The 11,855-nt window shown below is 40.9% G+C and overlaps 1 pseudogene across 1 annotated transcript; it reads left to right on the top strand.

The window, feature by feature from the left end:
* The first annotated feature begins 8,917 nt into the window (after positions 1-8,917).
* LOC117263963 (immunoglobulin kappa variable 2-29-like) lies at positions 8,918-10,138 on the top strand (annotated as a pseudogene). The gene is made up of 2 exons (XR_013493615.1): positions 8,918-9,125; positions 9,342-10,138. The product of XR_013493615.1 is annotated as an immunoglobulin kappa variable 2-29-like (transcript).
* Positions 10,139-11,855: the final 1,717 nt, after the last annotated feature.

Here is an 11,855-nt window from a genome sequence, read left to right as displayed (position 1 = left end):
CACAGGTTCCACACACTGGTCTTATTCAGATCTTAATGAACTCTAAAGATCCATCACAGGACGTCTCCCTTCTAGATCTGAATTCACAGCATGCTCCCCAGTGTCGAGTCACAGCAGTAGCTGACTCAGACTTCCCGATCACCCCCACAGGGATGCCGACAGCCCAATTATTACATTACGGCTTTGATCAGCGAATATAATGTGACTTGGGATGTACGCCAAATGCTGGCTCCGTTATGCAATAGATCCAGTTGTGCCGCCGTCATCATAAAAGGACGTCACTTTACGTGACGCTTCAGAGTAAGGCCGTCTCATGTCTCTTATCAGCAATCCTCGCTCCTCACTCCTAACTCCTGACTTCTTAAATGTTTCCCTAAGTGGGAGGGGACTAACAGTTAGGTAAGGTGGCTAGGTTAGGTGGTTAGCAGTAAATTTAAGGGATTTGGGATGCACCCATGGTATATGCTGACGATCTGGTCATTATGTCTCCCTCTAGTGTTGGTATGCAGCAATTGCTTAGAATCTGTTCCTGCTACGGTGTGCAGTATGATATTATGTTTAATTCGACAAAGAGTGTTAATTGTGAAAACCAAGGAGGATAAGAAGTCACACTTTGCTTCATTTGTTCTAGCAGACCAAGTGCTTGGAGTTGTGAACAAATTTAGATATCTTGGCCACATAATCAGAGATGATTTATGTGACGATGATGACATCCAGCGTCAGTGCTGCAAACTCTATGCACAAGCCAACATGCTTGCATGAAAATTAACAAGTGTACTGATGATGTCAAGATAGCTTTGTTTAGGTCATATTGTACTTCAGTGTATACTGCACACCTGTGGTGCAGGTACAGTGCTGCAAAAATGAAAAAAATCCAGGCATATAATGATGCATTTAGGATTTTACTCAGGCATCCAAGATGGATAAGTGCAAGCCATATGTTTGTAAGCAGTGATGTGCCCACTTTTCATGCTGTTCTTAGAAAGTTTATTTACAGTTTTATGTGTCAACTTAGCCAGTCAAAGAATGGAGTCATTATGGCCCTAGCGGTGCCTGCACAAGTGACACAGAATATTTGTCATACTTCTGGAAGCACTGGAATAGATGCCTGTATGTGTTTTAAACCTACTTGTTGTGTTGTTTTTATTGTATTGTCTGTGTTTTTGTATGTATTTTATATGGACTGAATCTGGAATGAAGTCTATCTATCTATCTATCTATCTATCTATCTATCTATAGATGTCATTTAACAGCCATAATTCAATCTAAATGAAAGCATCTAACTGGATTATTTTAATATTGGCTACTTAATGTTTCCAACTGTCCAGCATCCAGTACAGACAGGTGTAGGCTGTTTTTGTTTCATAATAATCATTATGTGGAAAAATAATTTGTTTCAATTTCTGTCATTAAAAAATGTTTCGTTTTCTTTTTTGTAATGGTAAAAAAGAGCAAGAGAAAGAGAGAAATTCCCACAGACTCCCTGCAATGGTGCTAACTGGCATGTCATTCAACACAATGTTGCTCACCTTCACTGGGACGGGGAGGGGTAAAGTTATGGGGAAACAGGGCTGCTGCTTCTGACTCATCTGTTGTTGAGTCTGGTAAAAGGGGCAGGGACAACTGATTTAATATTGATTTTAAATGTACGTTAAAAAGGAGTGAAATGTAGGCTAACACTAGTCTGTAGCTAGCTTATTTCACTATGGGCATTAAGCTAACAGGTTCATTTCTACCACTCACAGACTACAGGCTACCCACCTTTCTTGGAGAAAAACTGGCTCACATATTGACACCCTCTCCGGATTTTCTTGTAGTACTAGGTAGCATGATGATGACTGTAGCGTTCTAGCGCAAATGCTGACTGCTACTAGGGACCGTCACCGTCAGTTCGCTAACGCAGGACCAAACCATTTCATGCAGATACAGGGGGGTGGTCAGTCAATATGGATGTTTACTTTTTGGTCAATGGGGAAATTAATCTTTTACTTTTAATTTAAAAATCAGTTTGTTTACATGAAAGTTGTTTAGTTGTCAACAATCCTATACAGATATGTTTTAAATGACCATGTGTTCATAGGAAAAAACATTACTTATGTTATATTTTTGAGATTACACTGCTGAGACTGATACTATGATGATATAATATGCTGATGATATCCTACTTCATATTCCGAATGCAATTCATTCTTCTCAGAATTTGTAGTTTACTCAGATTCATTGAACTTTAAAGACATTTCTAAAACCATTTCTACAGTTAGTATAATAATACAGTTTCTGCAGTAACAAAAGCTTTAAGGAATCTGGAATAAAGACTGAATTTACTTCTACCATGTGTGGGTCATAATTTGATAATGATTACCAGATGAATATTTTGTTACTATCGTGTTAATATTGTGGCATAACATTCACTCATAGTTTAAAGACACTTCCAAGCAATATTTACATCTTAAACTCAGCTGAGATAAATCTTTTTGTATTTTAGGGTACTGTTTAGACAGCAAGTCTGTTCTTGTACAAGAACACACGAAAACCATTGATTTGATGAAAAGGTCTTTATCATTTTGATATAATAAGTTACAACATACAGCAAAACTTTATCAATGAAACATTTTATGATAAGCCCCTTTTCCACCAATATTTCCAGGAACTTTTATTACCAGGAATTTGTTTACCTGGATAAAATAATTCCTGGTAATCTGTGTGGTTTGCGTTTCCACAGCACCTCAAAGTTCTGGGAAATTTATTTAAATTGGCGTGATGACGTAGATGATTTAGTGTGTGCCCTGTATTTGGCTCCTCCAGCTTGGCTGGTTACGTGCTGGTAGAGAGTTGGGGCTGTTTGTTTAAAAGTATTTTACGATAAGTTTCAAAGTAAGTTAGTCTACATACAGACAGCTGTCATTTGAGCTTATAACTAACAATTGACTATCAGCCAAACTAGCGTGCTGTCCTTGTGTAAGACTTAGTGTTGGTGGATGAGAGACTGTGGGCGGAGCATATTGAATATCGCTGTCTACATGTTTACGCTTGCTGAACACATGTGTTGATAAATTATTGGCTTGTTACTCACTAAGGGTTAATGTCACTTAAAGTAACGAGTGTAGCTGCCGTCAACTCGAGTCATTTTCAAGTTATCTTCACTTTGTTTCCACCGCGGCCGCTCAGCTGTTCATCGGTTACCGTGTCACGTCAGTGTGTGTGTGTATGTGTGTGGAGGAGATCAGGCCCAAAAGAATCGGTACTGTTAGTGCTGATCAATACTACGGTCTTTAATAATTTAGCTCCGGGGCTAATTTAGTACCGGGTTTCGGCAGAGAGATTAATAAGGATTTTATGAGATAAACTAAACTCTGTCTTTTTGGTTGTAGCAGAAGTGACTACTAGTTCTGCTGGTCTCCCTCAGACTGGATGAAACTGGTCTTTAATGTTTCAATTCCCTCTTGGAGCTCAGTAACCATGGCAACAGACAGGCGTCACTGCTGAACCATGACAGCAGGTTACAGTACTAATAAAAAAAAAGGTACTGATGCAATTTGCACGGTTGATGCCACAACTTCCTTGGCTGTGTCGAGTTCAGACAATAAAGTGTAGGTTCCAGTTGCAGAACAACCATCATGTTTATTCATTTCAACAAAACACAGGTTCAATAAATGTCCATTTGTTTATCCTTTATTCAAACTGAACAGACAGCACATTGTACACTGTACTGCACAACAGTGGTCAAAAGCCTTTTGCTCCTTCCGGGCTGAAACACCTGACAGAAACAATGTTGTTCCTACCTTTATACACTAGTGCTCCAAGTGCCAACACAGCGCCACCAGTGTACATCCATAGTAAATACAATTCATGTCTGCTGAGTGGAATGACATATTTGGCTCTTACATTAACTTTGAGATATTTTAAGGCACATTGTCAACATATTTATTTTCCTAAACCTAATCTACATAACTTTACTTTTCTAAACCTAATGTACATAACTTAACATTAAGCACTAAGTTGTTAGATATGATACAAACCATCATATGTGAGTTTTCACAAGACACCACACAAACTGTTGAATAACGATACTTTGAAAACCAACAAGCCCTGATCATGAGACATTTCTGACCTCCTAGTGTTAAGGCCTGTATAACATCATTAATATACTGTAGGAGGGTGGGACGAAGCGAGCAACAAAAATGAAGACAGTGATATAAGATCTTTTTAAGGACCTGGTCAAAGGCCATATGACAGCCCACTGGACCACTGGTTAGTGATGCATGGATGTGAAAGACATGGCAAAACAGTAACAACAGAGTAAATGGACAAATACGTAAGTACATTGAAATCTTCATCTAAGCTTGAGGCACACCTGCACAACATTTTATATTGTATCTTGACTGAAAAATACAGAGGTGTATCAAACACTTCAAATGCTGCTCAAGAGTCAATGTCTGTTCAAAAGTGACACCTATATTTCTGAGGGCAGATTGAACAGATGATAAAATAGAAACATCTGAACACTTAAACAATTAAACTTTAAAAAGATGTAAAACATATAAAAATCTCAAACATCCTCTTCAAGTAACACCATAGTAAAATCATCTTCTACATAGATGATATTCAATTATACATGAAAAAACCTGCAGCTTTCCTTCCTCAAGTTAATAATGTGGACAGTAACTGAAGCAGCTCTTCCGTGTACTCTCCTCTGCTTTTCAAATTTACGACAAGTATTAATTTCAGACATTAGAGCTTTCCATTATCTCAAAAGTGTTTAAATTAATGTTAATCCCTTCACTAAGAGAATGAACATGATGCCTAGCAAAACAAAATCAGTGTCCTGGTGTGAAACCTTTTTATGTCACACTATAAATATTAGAAAAATCTCACAAACAGTAACAACTGTATTTACTTGGAGGAAGCCAAATGAATTTTTTTTTTCAGTGACAAAATTGTACCGTTCTTTCATGGACCACTATGTAGAGAAACATAGAAATAATCAATGCTGTCACCACTGTGTGATAAGTAAGTAAGTAAGTAAGTAAATTTATTTATATAGCACTCCTCACAGAGAGGACTCACAAAGTGCTTCACAAGATAAAATACAAAAAATACAATAACAGAAACAATGCAAAATACACAAAAACAAATAAAAAGTAAAGTGCAGCGAAATACAGAGATGATACAATGGACAATTAATGGAACGCAAGCCTAAACAGATGTGTTTTTAACTGCTTTTTAAAAATGTCCACGGAAGAGGCCGTTCTCAGCTCATGAGGTAGTGCATTCCACCATTTTGGTGCAACAGCCTTAAAGGCTCTATCACCTTTCGTCTTTAATCTTGTGTGAGGGACAGTAAGTAGGTGGCCTTCAGTGGACCGCAGTGACCTGACAGGACAGTGAAAGGACACCAGATCTGTCAAGTATGCAGGTGCTTGACCATGAAGGGCTCTGTAAGTGATGGTTAGAATCTTGTGCTGGATCCTGAAATTAACAGGGAGCCAATGCAGGGATGCCAGGACTGGAGTGATGTGAGTGAACTTATGAGATCTGGACAGAAGCCTGGACAGGTGAAAAGAGAATTACAGTAATCCAGACGTGAGGAAATAAAAGCATGGATGATCATTTCTAGCTTGGAATAAGTTAACATGGATCTGAGTTTGGAAATGTTTTTGAGGTGGAAAAAGCAGGAGCGAGTGACAGTTTTGATGTGGTCATCGAAGAGCATGGCCTGATCAAATGTGACCCCAAGGTTTCTCAACTTGGGGCGCACATTTGCACTGAGGGACCCTAAGCAGCTGGCCACTTTAGATGCTGAGGCATCAGGTGCAATAATTAAAATCTCAGTTTTAGCTGCGTTCAACTGAAGGGAGTTAGAAGACATCCAGTCCTTAATTACATTCATACAATCGTACAGTGAGTCAATTCCATCGGTCCTATCAGGGTTAAAAGAAAAATATAACTGGAGGTCATCTGTATACATATTGTATGAGATACCTTCAAAATTGCTGATGACATCTCTGAGAGGGAGCATGTATAGCGTAAAGAGGATAGGCCCAAGCACTGAACCTTGGGGCACCCCGCAAGAAAGGTGGGCAAACTCTGATTTATGAGGGCCAACAGCCACAGAAAAGGATCGATCAGACAGATAGGATTTAAACCAATGAAGAGCGGTCCCTGAGATTCCTACCCTGTCCCTCAGCCTGTCTAAAAGGATGTGGTGATCAACAGTGTCAAAGGCTGCACTGAGATCAAGCAAAACCAGGATAGTGGATTTACCGGCATCGGAGGCCATCATGATGTCATTGGAGACCCTGAGAAGAGCAGTTTCTGTGGAATGTAACTGACGATAACCGGACTGATATCTTATCTAAGATATTGTAACTGTTCAATGCTGTCACTAACTGGTTTGCAACTGCTTTTTCTAGAATCTTAGATACAAAGGGCAACTTGGAAATGGGCCGGTAGTTACTAAGAACATCGGGGTCCAGATTGGGCTTTTTGAGAAGCGGCTGAACAACCGCTTGCTTGAAATGGGACGGGACACGACCAGAAACCAGTGAGCTATTGATTATGGAGAGCAGAGATGGACCAATAGTGCTGAAAACATTTTTCAGCAAAGTTGTGGGCAGGATATCCAGCGGACTAGAAGAGATCTTCATAGTGCACACAAGATCTGCTAAGTCTTGTAAGGACACAGGTGAGAAATTGTCAATAATTGACTGTTGTTTGGGAGGATCAGGAAGGGAGGAGGAGGGTGTTATACTGGCCTTGACACTGGCAACCTTATTCACAAAATACATTAAAAAATTGCTACAGTCCTCATTAGAGGACACAGGTAGAGCAGGCGGTTGCGCACCAGTAATGCTACTTATAGTGTCAAAAATGACACTGGGATTTCTCTTGTTGGAGATGATGAGATTTTTAAAATAAGAGGCTCTGGCTACCCTAACAACAGAATTGAATTCAGCTAACAGTTCTTTAAAATAAAGACGATGTACATGAAGCTTGCTTGATTTCCACAAGCACTCAACTCTCCGACATTTACGACGAAGGCAGCGGATGTCGTCGTTCAGCCAGGGAGTGGGATTAGCTGTGGGGATAGTTCGAGGCTTTAAAGGAGCAATCTTATCAAGAATAGCAGAGCAGTGTGAGTTAAAAGTTAAAACTTGGGAGTCAGCGTCAACATTAATACTAACAGGCTGCGTCACACTGTTAAAAGCGAATGACAATTTCTCAGCAGAGAGGTTATTTAACATACGGGTGAGTTTTGTACGCTTGCTATTTGAACAATCAGAAATAACAGACAAATTAAACAGAATGCAGTTGTGATCAGTGACGGGCAGCTCCTCAGAGACGATACAACCAATGTCCAAACCAAGTGTAAAAACAAGGCCCAGCGTGTTTCCCTTAATGTGTGTCGGGCCATTGACATGTTGCACAAAATGAAAAGATTCGGTGAGATTTATAAAATTATTAGCAAAGGAGTTTGTGGTGTCATTTACAGGCACATTAAAATCCCCAAGCATTAAAATTCCTTGAAATTTAGTGATGGAAGCCAAAAAGTCACTGAATTCAGCCAGGAAGGCGCCATTAATACCAGGAGGGCGATAAATTAAAATACAATAAAACAAGAAATAAGCAGTTCAAATGAGGTAAAAGTTCCACAATTCACTCTCCTTGAGGAGAAACTGTCTTTGTACAGCAAAGCAAGGCCACCACCGCGGCCAGTGGTCCTTGGGGCACAAATGAATGCGCAATCAGGCGGGCATAGCTCCTTCATGGACACATAATCTTCATCCCTTTGCCAGGTCTCGGTGAAAAACATGAAATCTAAATCTCTAGCGATGAAAAAATCATTCAGCGTGAATGATTTGTTATTGATCGAGTGAGCATTCAACAATGCCAGCTTAAGAGACTTGGGACCAGCTTTGCAGACAGATTGTGATTGTGACAGTGGTTGCAGATACCGGAAATTGTGGGTTGTGTGGTTTTGACGTTTGTGATGTCTGTTGTTCATTACTACGGGTATGAAGGTGGGAGATTGTGGGACAGTAGAGACTAGCCCAGTAGTTGGGGCAATAGGAAAGCAGGAGGGATTGTCTGTAGAGGTTAGTGGCAGCTGGAGCCTGTAGGGGGAGCTACGGGAGGCAATGTCTATAGAATGCTCCGTAGAAGAAGAGGCAGGCACTGAGAAGGGGGTGTGGCACGTAAACAGTCACGCATGTGTGAGTGGCGTTGTGTGTACGGTATGCTGTGTGTTGGCTGCTAACACGCAGCTTCCGCGGGTGAAGTCCGTCATGTCGATAAAAGGAGGGGCGATTCCAAAATAAGTTAAAATTGTCTACAAAATAAAAACCGTGGATAGTACAGGCAGCTCGGAGCCAAGAATGGAGCTGGAGGAGCCGACTGAACTGCTCTGCGCCGAGGCCGAGTGTGGGAAGAGGGCCGCTGATGAAGATTGACATCCCGCAGTCTTTTAAGACTGACTCTCAGACTGACCCCGGACCACGTCGTTGGTTCCGATGTGCAATATCAGACGTTTAATGGAGTGTGGAAATGTTTGCAGTAGGTCCGGGAGTTTACCTCTGATTTTTGTGACGGTGGCTCCTGGAAAACAGTGGGTGGTGGAATTAAAAAAGCGAATGTTCCTGGTTATGGAGTCACCCACTATGGCGGTGGTTGGGGGAACAGTGGCCGAGGACGAGGGGGCGAGCGCCGCTGCTCTGTGGGGACTGTTTGCAGAGGTTGCGGAGAGGTCACAACCTCAGCAGTGGCTGGGGGCTCACACGACCCTTCACGGCATGGAAGACCGCCGGAACGTCTCGCCCTCAGAGCAGCCTCCTTCACAATCCTGCGCCTGGAGGAGGAGGTCGCGGACCTGAACGGGGGTCCCGAAACAGACCCCACAACCCCCCGGGCTGCTGGCAGTGAATCAGTCGAAGGGCAAACAGGAGGAGAATGGACAGTTTGCAGCAGAGGGAATTCCTCAACACTCAACCTGCCTCTCTGCTCCCAGCTGTTAAGAGACCAGTGTTGATCAGTGGCTGTCCAGGCCTTTCAGAGCCACTGACACGCTGACAGCACAATGATGATGTCACTGATTCTACTGCTGGCCACCCTGGGGCTCCTTGTTCAGGGTGAGACTCTCTTCTGAAAACTTTGCTTCAGGATGCAACCAGGTTCACCTCAATGATGTTCTGCTATGATGGAGAAACACTGAAACAAGCAGCATTTACCTTCTTCCATCTGTTCTCCATGTTAAAGAAATGATACTCTTCTGTCTGGATGTTGATCATCTTTCTCCAAACTGGATTTGTCTCAATAACCCTTCTGCTCTTTTTCATGTTTTCCAGATTCATCAGGAGAAATCATCCTGACTCAGTCTCCTGGATCTCAGTCTGTTGTTCCAGGACAGACTGTCTCTATCACATGTAAAGCCAGTTCAGATATGAGCACCTACCTTCACTGGTACCTTCAGAGACCTGGAGTCTCCCAAACTTTTGATTTATTACGCTACAACTCGTCAGTCTGGTGTTTCAGATCGTTTCAGTGGAAGTGGATCTGGGACTGACTTCACTCTGACCATCAGTGGAGTTCAGACTGAAGATGCAGGAGTTTATTACTGTCTACAGAGTGGTTACAGCTACCCGTTCACACAGTGATACAACGTCGTACAAAAACCTCCTCACTTGGAGAGGAACTGATCTGACTCAACAGCTGCACAGACACTGAAACACTAGTTATATATTAATAGTTCTAATGACTGTTGTTGTGTAAATAAGATACATACTCAAAAAAGTAAGATGGAGAAATATAGATTGTGTAATATAAACACAAATAATTAATACATTTCTGAAAATTAATGATATTTCTCTCTAAGTTGTAAGATAAATAAAAACATAATACCAATTTTAATTCAACTTTTTAGGTTAAAAGTTTTAAAGTTATATTTCAGTGAAACACACTGAGAGGTTTCCAACAAACTAAGACTTTTTCCAATGACACATGAAAACAGAATGTAGTACAATAAGACATTAGCAGTTCCATCAGTTTCATTTTATTTAAGATTGAGGGCCCTATTTAGATGGTCTAAAGTGGACGGCGGAGGGCGCATAATCCATGTCGCAAGTGTCATTGCTATTTAGATGCAGGCACAGTTGTCATTTTCACGCCCTGCACCCTCATCGTCCTAACTAGCAAATGAACTTGCGCTTCTCTGGGTGTGTTGGTCTAAAAATGAGGAGTGGTCAGGTGCAGTCATGGCGCGTTGCTAGTTAGATGGCGTAAAAAGCAAAAACGCCAGTGACCAACAAAAACCTGGTCTAAAGCAGGCAGTATTTAGCTGTTAAACAAGTTAGTAATATGCGTCTCTAGGCGGGTGCACAACGCACGTGCACTCTGCTCAGACACACACGGAGCAGCCACACATATGCAAAAGATAACAAATAAAAATATGATTACAATGTGAAAGGTTATTATTGTGCACATTAAAATATTTATCAGAAACACGTCTTAATGGTCAGTCATTAATCAGAACGATCTAATCGCAGTAATAATGATCATCATAATCTGTAATAATGACAAATGAAATTGTGAAATTATCTGACCAATCAATCATTTTTTTGATTGAAAACCAAAGCCCACACATTGCATTTATTTAACATGTTATACTAGGCTACATTATATACTTGGCTACATTATATTATATTATTATATTGTTATCTGAGTGTAGAGAGGACACACATGCAAATAAGAGGCAGAACACAGCTCTAGGAAACATGTGAAAACAATTAACAAACATGGGTGGGGGAGAAAACGCTGAACAGGTCCTTGCTGCAGGATCAGCACCTTGGGAAGCTCTGCGGCAGTCCTGACAGCTGTGCTCTGTTATATGATGAAAACAGGTTTGAATAATATTCCACAGATATTTAGTAAAATCTTTCTTGTATTAGTGATCCCACGCCTGCTTTACCTCAGGGAGCTTGGGTGCCTGTCTGCTGTCCCCGTAGATCTGGTTCTGACAGGCCTTCACCTCCCGCACGAGGAGATCCGTCTCCTCAGTTGTAAAACGCTCACTCTTTCCAGTTGGTAGGTCCGCCATCTAACTAGCTCTCCGCCATGTGCCTCTTTTAAAGGGAATGAGAGGTGACACTCTGATTGGCTTATTGAATGATATGCCAAAAACAAACCCATGACTAATTCACAGAGTAAGTCCAGCCCTTTTAGACTGTCTGCCATGGCGCACAGTCTAAAAATGCGCTGTCTAACTAGCAAGTGACTGGGACACGCACATGCGCTGCACGCCTGGCGCTTCGCATTTAAGACCACCTAAATAGGGCCCTGAGTGTTTTATGTAGATTCAATGCACCCACATGTAGACTCTGAAAAATGTGACAAATGTTATTTTTATATACTCTTTATTTTTCTCATTGATGGGGTTTTTATTTCAGACCTCAACATCTTTTTAGTTAAAATCTTTGGAGATGTATTTTAAGGACTGACTATATTGTCTTGATGCAAATGAATGTTCATGAAACAGGAATCCTCATTCACCTCAGGGTGAAGATATACCTGGGTGACTTTACATTGAATGGGTAATGTTCTAAAAAAAAACAGCAACACCAGGATTAAATATTTGACATAAGAACATCATTAAATAACCATGTTATATCATCTTATGCTGATGATGATCTACAATTTGCTTCTAATCTTTAAAACTCTATAAAGTCATTTAGATTTGACACATTTTAAAATAATTTCATCAAAATGACCCTGGTCCATAATAATACTGCTAAACAGAGACACTGTCAGATGAATCTCAATGACTTAGTGGATAAGTGCCGTTACATGATTCAAGAAGTCATTAA

The sequence above is a fragment of the Epinephelus lanceolatus genome, chromosome 16, assembly GCF_041903045.1.
Source record: "Epinephelus lanceolatus isolate andai-2023 chromosome 16, ASM4190304v1, whole genome shotgun sequence".
NCBI lineage: Eukaryota > Metazoa > Chordata > Actinopteri > Perciformes > Serranidae > Epinephelus > Epinephelus lanceolatus.
The sequence above is the reverse complement of the archived record's forward strand: the minus strand, read 5'-3'. Positions and strand labels throughout refer to the sequence as shown.